The sequence below is a fragment of the Macrosteles quadrilineatus genome, unplaced genomic scaffold, assembly GCF_028750875.1.
Source record: "Macrosteles quadrilineatus isolate MER2022 unplaced genomic scaffold, UCM_ALF_1.0 Scaffold_1__1_contigs__length_201487025, whole genome shotgun sequence".
NCBI classification, from domain to species: Eukaryota; Metazoa; Arthropoda; class Insecta; order Hemiptera; family Cicadellidae; genus Macrosteles; species Macrosteles quadrilineatus.
Genome location: NW_026542594.1, coordinates 50970023 through 50985390, shown reverse-complemented (window position 1 = coordinate 50985390; position 15368 = coordinate 50970023). Strand labels below are relative to the sequence as shown.

The 15368-nt window shown below is 37.2% G+C and overlaps 1 pseudogene; it reads left to right on the top strand.

The window, feature by feature from the left end:
- Window positions 1–866: 866 nt before the first annotated feature.
- Window positions 867–4421, top strand: LOC128996834 (uncharacterized; annotated as a pseudogene).
- The last annotated feature ends 10947 nt before the right edge of the window (window positions 4422–15368 follow it).

Here is a 15368-nt window from a genome sequence, read left to right as displayed (position 1 = left end):
TGTGGGATGATTATATTTATAAGTACTGAACAGTATCATAAGAAATTTTGATGTATTACAACTCTTACATAGGCTATTTAATAAATAACTAAGTTGTGGGCTTTATAAAAAAATAGATATAGGCTATGGAATGAATATTATTAATGATTAATTGAACAGATCAATGAAACTATATAAATTAGGAAAATGAATACTAGGCCAGCCTTTGTGAGGAGTGATTAACGAGCAGAAGTTAACATTTTAAGAAACTTAATGCTAAAAAAAATTGAATGAATGAAATATTACAATTTTGCATTTATGACAACAGCTAATTTGAAACACGCTGCAAAAACAGAAGTCTGTGATACGCAATGGTAACTGTCATGGTAGGATTGTTTACAGTTACCAGTTACGTTTATGTTTTAATGTATAAATAACTAGTGGGCTAAAGGTGAGTTGCGGCCGGGACACTTAGCTCTCCAAGAGAGACAGGTGAGTTGCGGCCCGACCGACGTACGAGTTGCGGCCCAAGTATAAACAGGTATACAAAATACAGGAATGTATATGTCTATCAGTTCCTCTATATTTTTCATGCTGCCTTAAAAAACTAAGAAAAATACTCTTTGGCACTGAAATGTGTAGCTAGTGAATGTGCTTATCTTAATTTTACCTGATCCCCTACCCCTAAAGAAGTGTTTATAGATTTTGAGTCTGCTATACATAGTGCAGTCGAGGAAGTATGGCCTAGTGCTTTAATTTGGGTTGCCGTTTTTATCTGGGACAGAGTTGATGGAGAAGAATTCAGAAATTAGGGTTAACCTCTGAGTACAACTCAAAATAAAAAAGTGACTTTTTGATCAACTTATGTAATAACTTGATATTGTGAAATGAATACGATCCTAAAGCCAGACAAGTTTAGTGTAGATCCAAACTCATCATCTGCAAGTAAGGAATGGACACATTGGCACAAAACGTTTCAGAATTTTGTTACCAGCATCACACCACAACCATCCGACTCCGATAAACTCAAAATACTTATAAACTTTATTACTCCGGAAATCGACGAGTACATAAGTGAAAGCGGTACGTATAACGATGCTATATCTGTGCTAAGAAGTATCTATGTAAAACCTGTAAATGAAATATATTCCAGACATAAACTATCTGCACGTCAGCAGCAACCTGAGGAGACTATTGACCAATATCTCCAGGCTTTAAAATTACTAAGTAAAGACTGTCAGTTTAAAGCTGTCACAGCTGAAAAGAATAGGGATGATTATATCCGTGACACATTTATTGCAGGAATAAAATCTTCTGCAATTCGCCAGCGCTTACTAGAAAATGTTTTGTTGACCCTAGATCAGGCATATAGTCAAGCCAGATCCCTAGAACTTGCACATGAGCAATCATTAGCTTTTCAATCTTTCCAATCTATAGTAAATGCAACTTCGTCCCAAGAAACTCAAGCGAGCAATCAGAATGTTGATGCAACTTCAAGCAGTTTAGAACAGTGTTCTCTAGCTGCTGTTACTGAAAAATGTTACTTTTGCGGTAATCTAAGACATCCTAGGGTCAAATGTCCAGCTAAAAATACAATTTGTCATAGCTGTGGTAAACAGGGGCATTTTGCTAAGGTCTGCAGGGCAGGTAAATTACAAACCAAGCAATTGGATAAATCTAAAGAAGTAATGAACTCTATTGACCTAGCAGCTTCGCCCGGTGGGTTAACAAAGAGTACAGTACAAGCCCTAGTTAATGGTAAATCTGTCTCTGCTTTGATAGATACGGAAAGCTCTCTAAGTTTTATAAACAAATCTACTGCTCTTAATTTAGGTATTCCTATAAAACCAGGTAGGGGTACTGTCTCAATAGCCACTACATCAATCACATCCGACATAACAGGTCAATGAAAAGTAAATCTTGTCATTCTTGATCACTTCTACAAGCAAGTTAATCTTTCATTGTTACCAGATCTTTGTGCAGACATAATTGTTGGACATGATATTTTGAAAAACCATGCAAGTATTAAAGTAGTCTTTGGTGGCAACAAGTCACAACTAACCGTATGTAGCGTGGCAGCCTCAACTGTAGAACCGGTATCTTTGTTTTCTAATTTAAAACCGGAATGTAAGCCAATCGCAATCAAGTATCATCGCCATAGCACCGATGATTTAAAGTTTATTGAAAACGAAGTAAGTAAATTACTTAAAGACGATGTTATAGAGCCTAGTATGTCACCATGGAGGGCTCAAGCATTAGTAGTTACTACTGAAAATCATAGAAAAAGAATGGTCATTGACTACTCCAGAACTATAAATCGTTTTACATTACTGGACGCTTACCCACTACCTAGAATCGATGATATCGTTAACAAAGTTGCAAATTATGAGTTTTTTTAGTACTATCGACTTGAAAAGTGCGTACCACCAAGTTAAGATAAGAAATGAAGAAAAGCACTACACAGCTTTTGAGGTCTGTGGTCAACTCTACCAGTTTAAGCGTATCCCGTTTGGGGTCACTAATGGGGTGGCAGCATTCCAACGTGTAATTGACCAAGTCATCCGAACAGAACAGTTACAAGACACTTACGCCTATCTTGATGATGTCACAATCTGTGGAAAAACACAAGAACAACACGATATGAACTTAAAAAAGTTTATCGAAGCTGCATCCAAATACAACCTAACTATTAATAATGAGAAGTCTTCATTTTCACTGCGATCGATCAACTTGTTGGGCTATCATATATCAAACAAAACTATCAAGCCTGACCCCAGTCGACTAGATCCTTTGAAAAATTTACCTCCACCCAGAGACACCGCATCACTGAGGAGGACCCTTGGTATGTTTTCACATTATGCATCACTTATACCAGATTATGCTGCCAAAGTGATTCCACTTGCGCGTACTACATTCCCTTTGTCCAAAGCAGGGCTCCAGTCTTTTGAAACTATAAAAAGTGAAATCATCGGATCTGTAGTAAGCTGCATTGACCCTGAAGCACAGTTCATCGTAGAAACTGATGCATCTGAGAGTACCATTGCTGCTACTTTGACTCAATCGAACCGTCCAGTCGCATTCTTCTCAAGGATACTTTCTCCAGCAGAACAAAGACATTCAAGTGTCGAAAAAGAAGCACAAGCTATTGTGGAAGCACTGCGGAAATGGCGTCATTATTTGGTTGGTAAACATTTCAAACTGATTACTGACCAGAGGTCGGTTTCTTTTATGTTCGATAACAACCGACATGGCAAAGTGAAAAATGAAAAGATAATGAGGTGGAAACTGGAATTGTCGTGCTTTCATTATGATATTGTATATAGACCCGGTAAAGATAATATGGCTGCAGATGCCCTGACTAGAGTATGTTCTTCAATCCAAAATCAAGAAAAACTGTTGATTGATTTACATGCCAATCTATGTCACCCAGGTGTGACACGTTTGTACCACTGGGTTCGGAGTAAGAACTTGCCCTACTCGATTGATGAAATCAGACGAATAATGCCACTTCTGCATTTGAACGGCTGAATATCGATTTCAAAGGCCCACTGCCTTCATCAAGTCGAAACCGTTACTTATTAGTAATAGTAGACGAGTTTTCACGGTTCCCTTTCGCTTTCCCGTGTTCAGACATGTCATCGTCAACAGTTAAGTCAAAACTAAAAACATTATTTTGTACTTTTGGGGTTCCTAGTTACATACATTCGGACAGAGGAACATCATTTCTGAGCCAAGACCTAAAAAGCTACTTGAACTCACTTGGAATCTCAACTAGTAGAACCACTGCGTACAATCCAGCAGGTAATGGGCAAGTAGAAAGGTATAACGGCATTCTATGGAAAACAATTGAACTGGCATTGAAATCACTTAACTTAGAAATAAACCAATGGGAGACAGTTTTAGAGGATGCCCTTAGCTCAGTGAGATCATTACTTTGCACAGCCACAAATCAAACTCCTCACGAGCGTATGTTCTTACATCCACGTAGATCTGGGAACAATGGTGTTTCAGCTCCTTCATGGCTTCTCAATTCCGGCCCTGTCTACTTGAAGAGATTCAATCGTACGTCCAAATATGAGCCACTTGTTGAAGAGGTCCAACTTCTTCACGGAAATGCCGAGTATGCTCATGTTAAGTTGCCTGATGGAAGTGTAACTACCGTGTCTACACGTCATCTTGCTCCGGTTGGTGAGTACCAAACCGACATAGAGCAAACCGATTTTGAGAGTGATGAAAATACTCTATTACCCACTTCTCAACCTGAACCTGAATACTTTCCTAGTCCATCATCAACACAGAATCAAGAAGATGAAATGAATACTACTGCCGAGAATTTACAACCTAGACAAGAAGCTTCTAGAGTAGAGAACCATAACACATATCCAAGAAGAAGTTTCAGAAGCAGAAGACCTCCTAATTATTTAAATGACTACGTTCATTAACATTAGGGAGGAAGAATGTAGTAAATACCCCCGCCGCAGCAAACCTGCAGACTAAGCGAATTTCCATTTGACTGATTGGATTTACACTGAAATGTCTACTTAAAAATATAACATTTATTCTTGATTTAAATAGAATTAGTTTAACAAGTACTTAGGTTTGCTGCATCAGGGAGGGTAAAACTGTTTTTTTTTTTTTGTAAAATGTGAATAGTTAGTAAGAAATAAAAACATTTTCCAAATTTGATCAAAATATGTTCACAAACAAGCAAACTACAAAAGATTACTTATTCTCCATAAGAATAACATGGGAATTTTAAATTTACAATTTTTTGGAATTTTCTCCTTAACCATTAGGCACATAATAACGCTTCAATATACTAAATTATTTGTTTTTTTAAGCTCTACAAAATGGTTTGGAAGGAAATTGCTAAATTTTATGTTTTTTGGGTCAAAAATGGGAAAAACCTATTTTTACCCCATAAAACCCCCCGTAAACCCCCGTTCCCATGGTCCGATCATGCTGGATCGCGAACTCGTTCGAATAAACGTACGTTTACACGTTTGTACCAAATTTCATCAAAATCGGATCATTTTTGCTCGAGTTATCGTGCTGACGGACACATATATATATATATATATATAAATATATATATATATATATAAATATATAAATATATATATATATATATGAATTTGAACGGATGGTGTTTTTGGCCTCTAGGGACCTCAAAATGAAAAAAAAAATCGGTCCCGCGTCCAGGTCTTACCATGAGTACTACGGTAATAGCTTATTCCCTATATGGGAAATTCGCTAAAAACATGTGTCTTCAATTCTTTATTATTGTTTTGTTGTGTTTGTAAACAAGTCCATCATAATTCAATGTAGTATTGTTCAAGTTATTAAAATTGTAATGAGAGTAAGAACGAATCAAAAAGAACTTTTATTACCTTTAGAAAGGTTTTTAATAACTTGAACAATACTACATTGAATTATGATGGACTTGTTTACAAACACAACAAAACAATAATAAAGAATTGAAGACACATGTTTTTTACTACAGGAGTGAAAACCAAACTAACACAATGAACTGATTTCTTAAATTATGTACGATTATTTTGGCCGCAATTAACCTATTTATACTTGGGCCGCAACTCGTACAAAACTTTTTCAGTCTGGGCCGCAACTCATACGCAAAATGAGGTTTGGGCCACAACTCACCAACACCGAACTAGTGTGCCTGTTGCTCGAATTCAAGGAATTGCGTAGTATTACAGGCGTTATTTTAAAAGAATAACAGTCATAATTTCCGATGACCTTAAAAGACGCGACTAATAGATTATAGAAAACTCGATGTACATGACAGTTCGATATAATCAATATTTCTTTTAAATATCTTATTATACTTCAAAAGCTGATCTTGTTTTTTCTGCAAATGTTTCCCACTCATAGCCGCATTAGGTTGTTCATAATAACGATAAATTCTAAAGAAAATTCTATGATCTTCTTATGTTTCGATATTTTGCAAATCGACTCTTTCAATTATCGCTCAAAAATGCAGCATGTTAATTCAGTTTACTTTTAGTATATCAAACTGTACAGTCTTTCTAACTTTTTCCATTGAGTAGGTAGGCCTAATTGGAACTCAAACAACCAGTATATTAATTAAGTTCATAAATTTTGGTTTATTGAAGTTGGAGGATATGTTTGTTTAAAAGGTAGTTATAACAACGGGAATAAAAAAATCATTCAACTGACTAATATTCTGACCGCCCCGCGCAAACGTTCACTACCCTAAACTGACCACTCCGCGCAACCGGTCTGCCAGTTTTGACAGATGTTTGACCGCTCCGCGTGACCGGTCTGTACCCGAAACTATTACCCACATCAAGTAATTAATCGATATTTATTACATGAACATTACAATCGCGGCAATACATACATTGAAATGCGTTTTAAACGATACTCAATCACAACGATTTACAGTTTGTCGAAACGTGCTCCTTTCTCGCGCCAAATCTACACGGTTTCATGGCGCTAGCGCCGTGTGGTCCGAGCGCCGGGTGGCCCGAACGCCGCGCAGACTACCTGCTACGTTGTGACAGATTTGACAGCGCTAATCAAGTATACTGTACACTTATAATCGTCGAGTTCTCCATGTTGTAGATAAATTGTGTCCGTATATGCGAGCTTTCAAAACCTTTTATAAAACTTGGTATTTTTAGAAAGTTGTTATAGATAATTATAATTGCATAAACGTTTGCTACTAACCTAACATAACAGCTGGCTCTCCGAACTTGGACATGTGCCGCGGGGAACCCGAAGTGACCACCACGCGGAGTTAGGATAAGCCCTACCACAGAGGCTCGTGTTAACCTCGTCACTTCTGCTTCATTGAGCAGACCCTTACAAGATTTATGGCTTCGCTGCTCGCACCACTAATTTAGCCGCGGCGCTCGTGCCACACGGTGCTCGAAGCACGACACCATCTACACTAACACACTTCACACCTCATGGGTGAATCGTAGCACTTTATTACATATAATGCGATATCTCAAGATAACCGATACATAATGAATCGGTACATTTACAGGATGGACGATAAACTGGATTTTGTGAAGAGAAAGATGCCCCTCCCGATACTCTATAATTAAATATGATATTTATTTACAAATTGTGTCGCACGAGACAAGTGCCCCGTAAGACTTGATACGTGAAATACTCTGAGGGTGGGTATAATTACATTGTATGTATTACCCACGCGCGAGACAAGTGCCTCACGCGGATTAACACGTTAAAAAAGACATTCAAAAGACCACCGCACATCGAACCAAAATATTGAGGAAAATTAGCTCGAACTTACGACTAAACGCCTACGAAGATAATTTTGCTCAGACAGCTATTCTCAAACGTACGGTAATATCACAATGAGGGTCGTGCGAAAACTCATTTTTACCCCATAAAACCCCATAAACACCCGTTCCCATGGTCCGATCATGCTGGTTCGCGAACTCGTTCGAATAAATGTAGGTTTACACATTTATTCAAAATTTCATCAAAATCTGATCATTTTTGCTTGAGTTATCGCACTAACAGACACATATATAAATATATATTTATAACAATTATAATATAAACAATTGTATATATTTATATATGTATATGTATGTATGTAATTTGAACGAATGGTGTTTTTGGCCTCTGGGGACCTCAAAACGAAAAAGTAATTATGTCCCTGGTCCAGGTCTTACTATGAGACCTACGGTAATAGCATTCCCTATATGGGAAATTCGCTAAAAACAGTGGTACGCTTTGTCAAACACAGAGTGGTGACTCCAGTCAAGGGCCGCCTTTAACTCCAGGCCGTGGCCTTCGAAGTAGCAACGTCGCAAGTGGTGTTGTAACAGCTGTTTTGTTTGGAAGCAGCTAATGGTATTTGTGTATTTACGAAAGATTGGTTACTGAACTATGAAAATATTGACTCCGATTGAAAATGTACAGATATAGATTTTTAATTCACATTGTTTCGGTTTTCAATTCTGTATGTTTTATTTTCAATATTTTAATAAATTTATTTTCATAAAATTAAATTTAAATTAATAAAGTGCGAATTAATGAGCAGATGTCATCTGTCTGCCATGTTATCTTATAGAACGTCTGTCACTAAACAACACCACTTGCGACGTTGCCAATCCTACCAGGCCGCGGCCTGTAGTTAAAAGTGACCGTGCTCCAGTCATAATCTATTCATCTCAATGTATACTACACCCTATGTATAGCAAAAATGTTTTCAACAGTTTTTTTTCAGGGAAAATTTTATTATTTTCCCTTTATCAGGTACTTCCCACTGATCTGTAATAATTACTTTCCCAAGTCAGATTTCGGTATACTGTTTTTGTTGTGTGGGAGGTACAAAAGTAAAGAAATCCGTTTTGAAAACAATTTTGTTGAACTTCCACAACTCAATGACTAGACTAGGAGCTAGGAGCATGTTTTATTCATGGTGTATTACACAGTGGCACAATAAACAGGAGGCCACAAGCCACGAACGAATATAAAATAGAAAATTTTTATATTCTGTATTTTACGTTATGTTTTATAACAAGAATCAGTGGAACAGCAACTGTAACATGCTACAACAACAGATGAAACAGTTACAACACGAAACATACTAGCTAGTGCGCATGCGCAAGCCAGTCGGGCATTACTACAAACAGACTGTTGACTGTTATGCCGCTTCACTTTATGCTCAATACGCAACCGTTGGTGCGGCACACGGGAGATTTTTATGGTGCCGTTACGACGTCACTAACCACTTGCGTTACCGCTGACACCAACACCGCGCTACAGCGAGATGGAGTCAGGGGAACAGCACTGGGAAGTTTGTGTTTGTACTTTGTACATAATTAATACTTTTCGCCTAGTTTGAAATATGTAGGCGAACTGATGAACGATAAAATAGCTTGTTGAAAGATTTAAACTTTAATCTTGATATTCAAAAGAAGTAACTATTTTTTTTAATTATATGCATACTTCAATGATGCTGGTAAAAGCAGTTATTTCGCGTGACACATTTTTTAACTTGTAGGAGTATTATTTATTTATTTCAAATATAATTTGATATTATGACACCAATTAATTAATGTTTCCAAAATTACGAGCAATTCAGTAAAACAAACGGACTAAGCCACGGCCACCTTTAACTCTAGGCCGTGGCCTGGTAGAATTAGCAACGTCACAAGTGGTGTTGTTTAGTGCCAGACGTCCCATAAGATAACATGGCAGACAGAGGTGACACCAGCTCATTAATTCGCGTACTATTCATTTAAATTTGAATTTTAAGAATATAAATTTATTAAAAGATTGAAAATAAAACATATATAATTGAAAACCAAAACATAAATTGAAATCTTTTTGTATACATAGAAAATGGAGTCCATATTTTCACAAGCCAGTAACCAGCAAGCTTACGTATTCAAATACACAAATACCATTATCTGCCTCCAAACAAATCAGCTGCTGTAACAACACTACTTGGGATATTGCTACTTCGGCCGCGGCCTGGTTTTAAAGTTGGCCGAGACCAAGCACAACAAATAAACACATAGTTATGTAATTAAATTTGATAGAATTTAATAAGTTACATTTACCGACATTCTACATATTTTCGCTTTAAATTTATCTATGTCAAGATAACTATGATCTGTGCCACAAGTTTGATCCCTAGCAATCTTCAAATCTTCCTCCCTATAGTTAAAATTCCAAGGTGGGACGAGCCACGGTCGCCTTTAACTCCAGGCCGCGGCCTGGTAGATTTGGCAACGTCGCAAGTAGAGTTGTTTAGTGTTAGTAGACCTAGACGTCCCATAAAATAACATGGCAGACAGGTGACATCCGCTCAAAACAATATGAATTGAAAATCGATATCTGTAAATTTAAAGCGGAGTCAATACTTTCATTGAAATTGACTTCATTGAATTGGGGTTGGCAGTGGTAATGGTGGATGTGATCTGACGTGCTAATTTGCCCGGTGTGTAATATTCGTTGTTTGGACGAGGAAAAAACCCTGCAGTGCGACGGCTAATGCGAATGCTGGCATCATGCCAAATGTGTGAACCTCTCAGCTAAAAATTTTAATGATCGACTGCAACACGAAGCTCAAGTCTCATCTGGCTGTGACAAAGACGGAAAGTGAACTTAAAGGGGAGCTTTCTGGCCTGAAAGACAACGTGAACTATTCAATAAATGTTATTGAAAAGAAAATTAATATCTTGGTGAATCAAGGCTTAAAAACCAAAGTTGTCGTAAAAAACATATCATCCAAAATTGACAAAGCTGAACTTGAAAATAGTTTAACCGAAAATTTTACATTAGAAACAACCAATGACAAAGCCGATATACGAAACACCTGTTCCCATTGGAGGATCCTAACATCGACAACATCAATTTGGCTGTGACATTTCCAAACGCTCAATCCACCAAGGAGGAACAGCGGAATGAAACAAACTCGGAACAGTCCAACAGTCAGAACGAAGCCAAAGCGACACTTCTGCTTCTGAATGTGAAAATATCTGTAATGGCGGTCCTAACGTTTTTGCAACCAGCAGTTTGATAACTGATTCAGTGCGATCCAGACCAAAACTAGGTACTATACTCCGATGCTATTCAAAAATCGCAGACATCTAAGAAGACTGACGTATTGAGTCAAACCAATAACCAGTGGAAACAAAAGATCATAATCGGTACAAGTGAAATTTAAAACAAACTGAAATCAGCCTCTAAACACGCACACTTTTTTGTTTTAGGAGTTCCGCCTGACACGTGTGACGAGGTTCTGTCCTTCCTGAACTCTAAAGGCATAGCAGACTGCATAAAAACTCGTTTTCGACCTACAAGTCTTTTAAAGTAGGTGTTTATAGTGAAACAGAAAATCTGATTCTGGTGTGGCCTAGTGGTGTCTTAGTTAGGTATTTCCTACCCTCCGGCCGTTTTCGGAATCAAAACCAAAATCAGAGGTATTTTTTAGGCAGAACTGTATACAGGACCCTAAAGGCCTAGGCCAAACCTATGTAGACAGTGACCACAGGCCTAACAAACAGCTAAACCAAGAGACTACGGATGTAGCTGTGTTAAATGTGCAGTGTTTTAGAAGAGTCTTCTTCACCCCTGCGAAAAACACTAAAAACATGCCTCGCTCCTGATGGAATAAGTAAAGATCCAATGTTAAAACTTTTTTCCCTACAGATAAAGGTTGGTTCTAGAGCCCTCATTCCTTATAATAATTTGTATAAGTACCAAAAAATCTTAAGAGTAGGTAACGTAAATTGAGTTACTTTTAAACATTGATAAAACAATGTTTTTATTTCATTTTCAATTTTTCGAGGTATAAGGGCCGTAGTATAACTATTCAACTACATTGTTACCAAGTTTCAACAAAATCTGTTGGAAAACAGCGTTCGAAACGGGAGACGAAATTAAAATGTTTTGTCCCAAACGCCGGTCGGCCGAAGGGAGGCTACTGCGCTACTAGCCTTTTACAAAATTTGGCTCAAGACGGCAGATGAGTCACCGAAGCGTCGCAACCTGTCGCTGTCCACAGGACTCTGATCAACAACTAACTGCTATATTACATTTTATGCAGCTTGGTACAACAAATGGGCAAACTCTGTAGAGGCAAGGCAATTTTGGCGATTTTGCAGACATATTATCGAAAATTCATAAGAACTAAACCAACAGAGCAAAACAATTGAACCGTATACTTGAACTGTTCGTAATGACATAAAGAATTTAAAATTTGCAACCGACTAAAATATTCAGAACAGTTTTGTACTGACATTTGAAAGAAAAAATATTTTTTTGAAATTTTGATTAAAGTTAAACTTTTGCATTATCCAAAACATTCCCTATGTGAAATTCAAGACATACAAAATGTTTGGAATGAATTTCCCTAAATATAAATGTAAATAGAAATAGAAATGTAGAAATGTCCTGGCTCTGGATTTTCTCATGTTAACCTTATGAGTATTCATATTTAAGGGAATTAAAGAATTTTTTAGGCCTTTCAACTGCACAAGTTGGTTCTATGATATTAAATAGCATTAAAATTTATACGGCTTACCAACAGGGTGCAGCACTATTATGTTTTTTGCATTTATTATAACAGCTAATTTGAACCAACTAGCAACAAAAAGTTGTGGTACACAATGAGAACTTTACTTTTTACATGGTTTAGGTGCAGTGGTAGAACATTTGGTCTATGGTAGATGAGTGCTACACTATAGGATACCGTATAAATCAAAAGACCAAATTTCCTTAAACCGTGTCCTCTCCCATAACTGCAATAAGCAGTTTTATACTTCTATGCCAACACCGTACGAAGGACGAGTACTCTGCTAGTGTTTTATAAGAAAGTAAGCGGGCAGCTGATTTTGCGGCCCTAGGGATATAAAACCTGCTTGGTCCCCAAATGACGATGACAGCTGGCATGTCCAGTAAAACGTAATTTTCAGCCACCAGTTAACGTATGTAAAACAGCTAAAAACATCATAGTGTGGTGAAAAATATTTTTAGCTCCTCTATAACAATTAATAAAAAAGTCGAAATGTAAATTATTAACGTGACTTTGAAAATTCATAGAATGTAAACCAAACGTCAGAACCTAATCAAAATTTCATACAAAATAGATACATACATAATAAATTAATTTGTATGTTTTCAGAATTTTTGATTCGTTTAAAAGTTTTTGTTGTTAATTATGTTAATTGTATTTTTCTAAACAACGGCAAACGCTAGAAAAAATGTAAAAGCTAGTTTTGAAGGTCATTGTATTTATGGATATATCCATAATGCCAAGGCATAATGTTACTCATATTATTGATATTAACAAACATTTAATTAGTTGCTCTCGCCACAAGGGCTCCTCACAGCCAGTGATGTAAGATGGATAGCGCTAGGTTCACAACGATATGGTAGGCATACGGTTAAGTATCGATCGTCGTAGTATGAAAAGAACTACTATCGAATATCGTATATCGATTGGCTTCCATAGCGCCAACCAACCAACCAAAACAAAAACAAACAAGTTTAGCTGCTAACTCGTGTTTTCCAAATTTTATTTTATTTATATAAATGACTAGCTGTGTACCCGTTCTACGCACGGGGATCTTATAATATTCAGTTGAAACCTTCTTATATAAAGAACAGCAGTTGGTTTGCATATTTTAAGATATGCTGGCCAAACTATTATACATAGCTTCATTTTATGTTGTTTTTTGTTGTTCCGGATCGGTATGACAATCAATAAAAGGTTAAATTACCTCTGTGTCTGCCGGTCGATCCTATAACGGTAGGCTTACTTTTATTTTTACTATCTGATCTCGTTTGCATGGCTCAATCACGTCCTGGTTGAAGTTCGTTCGCTACGCTCACTCACCTGTATATTGGAGCTCGTTCGCTGCGCTCACTTTCCTTCAGGTTAGCTCGTTCGCTACGCTCACTTGCCTTCAGGTTAGCTCGTTCGCTACGCTCACTCGCCTCCAGGTTGCAAATTAGCTGTTGTCATAAATGTAAAAGAAATAATAGTGCTAGTGCTGCACCCTGTTGGTAATCCTTGTAACTTTAATGCTATTGAACATCACAGAACAGAACCAACTTGTTTAATTGAAACAGCTGTTAAGATTCAATAATTTCATTTCTCATAAGGTTAACATGGGCTTCCAGAAATTCCACGTCAAAAATCGACAAAAACTTGATTTTCAAGGGTTTACTGTTAAATATCTAACTGTCTCATATTCGATGAAATACGTCTAAAACCATCTCATATATGTATAGTATTTGGAAAATAAGTTTCAGGCGGGACAGTGCTATAGTTATTGAGGAGTAGTTGTAATAAAGTGCGTATTTTAGCGTTACCAAGAGAATGACAGATAGACAGACAGACAGACAGACAGACAGACAGACAGAAATTGAGATAAGGTTTGATTCGGTTTCTCTGACCTATGAAATGTAAAAATAACCAAAAAGTTCATTATTCTAAGCAATGTACAGACAAAACTCTAATTTTATTTATATAGATTATTGTTTAATGTAAAACAGATTGTAAATAACACTTTGTTAAAAAAAAAACCAAACCAACCAACACCGACAGACAGAAGAGAGAAGACAGAGACAACAAACACTAGCCTAAAAGAAAAGGAAAATATTTGATTTAATTAGGTTATTTAATTTATTCCAACTTTGTTCCTTTTGATCAGTTTCATGGTGCATTATTATGGAGGAAATATGCAAAGGACATCTAAACGCTTTTAAAAGTAAGGGGGGCGGTAATTTATCAGGCGTTAATTGCGTAAGTTACTGGAATAATAATTTTAAAATTCCTCAGTAATTTTAAGTTCTTTTAGTTCTCATCATACTGGTTATCAGCCTTACTGTAATTGGATAATAATAATGTTCATTGGCAAATTTTATGCCAGGTTCAGATATTATGTGTTGTACTTATTTATTTGCATTCACTCTCACTGTAATATTGTGAATTAAGTTATGGCCTTCCATCGTCAAGGCCACATTATGAAGTTTGACGACAGACATAGGAGAGGAGCAGCTGCAGCAGAAGGCACCAAGGCAATTAATAGTTTACTTCCACCATGAGACAGCCTGTGAGCCAGAGCCGATACTAAAATGTCGATGTCTGTCATCCGGTAGAAAACAAGCTCGATATTTAACCGAATGCCTACCATATCGTTGTGAACCCAGCGCTATCCATGTAAGATCGATATGTTCTGTGCTCGTACTGCTCGATGTCCAAGGGTAGATAAGTTTGCCGCTGCGCGTGCGTAGGTGCGGAGTCGCGTCTTGTTTACACGATGTTTTCAGAAAGGCACGCATAATGACCCCGCGCTACCCGCCCGTCCACACCACCTTCCCCCCAAGGCTATCCCCCCATAACGGAACTACGGGTGATGAAGACTCCTTCATTGGACAAGTGAATTGTGACTTTCTATGCGTAGTGGAACACTGGCTTCAACCTGCCCATAGAGCACATATTATTCCCAGAACGATCTCAGAATGTTCTGAATGTGCTCTGATTGTGCTGGCACTGAGTGGCACAATCATAATATTTTCAGATCGTTCTATGTATATTCACATTGAATATTCCTTTGGAATGTCCTGCTAGAATGCTCCCAGAATATTCTGTTTTGATTTTGAAGAGAATATTCTGCAGTACTTAGTTGAGGATATTCTAGAAATGTTCTGGGAATATTCCTCAGAAACTACAGCAGCGCTTATTACGGGCAACTCATGAATTAAAGAAGTCATTTTGATTTTGTTTAGTGTCACTCGTCAGTGACTAGTGTAGTGGGTGAGTTTGTTTGTTGTTGTTTTGTAATGGATGGACGCCATTTGTTAACGTGCATCAAGTTACAGTTCCTAAATATGTAGTTGGTTGTATA